We start from the raw sequence: 2,409 nt of genomic DNA on the forward strand, positions 1-2,409 counted from the left end.
AATCCTTTCTATATTAACCAAAATGAAGTAGATTGACAAGTTTATTTTTTGAACCGGTTGAAATATCGTTCACTAGATAACAATGGCACTCTTCTTTTAATTTTGACTTTATATCTTCACGGGAGTTACCTCAATCCTTTCTATAATAATAATAATAATAATAATAATAATAATAATAATAATAATAATAATAATAATGGCATAAACTGGCTGGACATGACAGCGGCTGGACGTGTTCTTCGCTGCTCTGACCAGTCACCAGCTGAAGACACAGAAACACTAATACAACCCTAAAAGACTGGATTATCTACAGTTTCCTGTGAGTATTTTGAATTTCCCTCAAAATAAGTTAAGGAACTTACATATCTACAGCTTTCGAACACATAAGCAAACAGCTTTAAAACCTTTAATATCTACACCTTCTGTGAATACCTATCATTTTTCCTTTCCCCCTGAATATTCGAAAATGTAAACATCCTTTTTATTGTAAAAAAAAACCCACCAGTTTTCTCTGAACGGACATACAAATGAACACCTCAAAAAATTTAGAAACTTTGATATCTACAATTCGATATTTCCACTTTGTCTTCCTTTCTTCCCTGACTAACAGAATATGTAAACATGCCTTTTATTGTAACAACACAATTAAATGCACGATAAAAAATTAAGGAAGTAAGCACCTGCCTATATATACATACTGCACAACTACAAAAACTAAACCACAGCAAAACTTTTAAAAAGAAAAGAAAAATTCCAAAAGATAAAGAAATTCAGAAATTCAACAATCCAAGGTGAACATCTCTTTCTCCTACTATTCCCAAAGACTGGAATTTTCTGTGAATATTTTAACTTACCCTCAAAATAAAATACGTTAGGAAACCTAAATACCTACAGCTTTCGAACACACAAACGATCCTCCTTTTTATTCTAAGAACACTACCATTTTCTCTCTGTGCGGTCATACAAAAGACCAAATTTAGTAAATCGTAAAACTTTACTATCTACAACTTGTTTTCTTTTCATCTTCACTCTCCCTGAGTATTCGAAAATGTAAACATCTTTTTCATTGCAAAAGTCCTACTGTATTCTCCAACTGGATAGACAAAAGAACATCTCAAGAAAACTTAAAAACTTTAATATATTACCCAAATACGTAAACACATCATTTTTTGCAACAACACAATTGAATTCAGAAATTCAAAAATTCAACGACGTGAATATCAGTATAGCAAACAGTAGTCTGTCCAAAACAGGCAGAACTCGTCATTTCAGTTAGGGAAGTGAAGGAAATCAGCAAAAAAATGAGCAACTGGAAGGCCCCGGGACCAGATGGAGTTCAAGGCTACTGGATCAAAAGATTTGGTGAATGTCGTGCCCGAATAGCCACGCAACTCAACACCATGTAAAATGCCGACCAATGAACACCAGAGTGGTTGACATTGGGTAGGACAGTGCTGTTCCTGAAAAACATCGAAAAAGACAACACGGTAGACAATTACAGGCCGAAATCCTGTTTGCCACTTATGTGGAAATTATTGACCGGAATACTTGCAGAGTCAATGTACGAACATCTGGGAAAAAAATTTCTGAACTTTCACTCACCTTTCAATGAACTCACTCAAGGACAGCACTTCTCTCTCCACCTTCAATTTCCTTTTCAAATAAAACTTGACAAAGTCAATGAGACCTCTCCCAAAGAAGAATATATCTGTCCTCATGCCTTTCAGTCTCATCCACCAGACAAGCTCTTTCGCCACAACCACTAGGCAAAGGAAAGGTATCTTTCCTGTCCGATTTAAGGAGGGCGCGGGGAAATCATCACTATGGAGTCGACTGATAGATGTATTCATCCAACATACAAACTTGAACGCAAACACATGAATATGCAGAATACATACATACAAACGTACACACATGCATATATACATATATATATATATATATATATATATATATGCATACGCACACACATACAGACATTCATACATACATGCACGCACACATACATACATACATACATACATACATACATACAAACAAACATACATGATACATACATACATATGTGTATACATACGTGTACACACTTGCATACTGACGCACACACATGCGCACCGACAAAGAAACAAACAAAAAGAACGCAGTTCTGATAACGGACAGAGTCAACGACGATTGAAGAGGTTGCAAGAAGCAACGAAATTTATAGAAAAAATAAGTTTGACTGAACACTATTCAATTTTTTTCTCCGTGTTTTTCTCCTTGTTTTCTCCGTATTCTTTCTGTTGAAGAGCGTAGCTCGAAACGTCAAAGACTTTCCGTATTCCCGAGCGTCATACTAATACATCCTTTTGTTATTTACACCACCTGTCCTCGTCTGTTGTTGTTTTTTTCGTACATTCTCCCATATAT

The 2,409-nt window shown here is 35.4% G+C and overlaps 1 protein-coding gene across 1 annotated transcript in view; it reads left to right on the forward strand.

The window, feature by feature from the left end:
* Positions 1-2,409, forward strand: part of LOC106872683 (uncharacterized) — a 15,389-nt gene that overhangs the window by 7,124 nt on the left and 5,856 nt on the right. The gene's annotated exons all lie outside the window — the stretch shown is intronic.

The sequence above is a fragment of the Octopus bimaculoides genome, chromosome 12 (genome assembly GCF_001194135.2).
Source record: "Octopus bimaculoides isolate UCB-OBI-ISO-001 chromosome 12, ASM119413v2, whole genome shotgun sequence".
Taxonomy (NCBI): domain Eukaryota; kingdom Metazoa; phylum Mollusca; class Cephalopoda; order Octopoda; family Octopodidae; genus Octopus; species Octopus bimaculoides.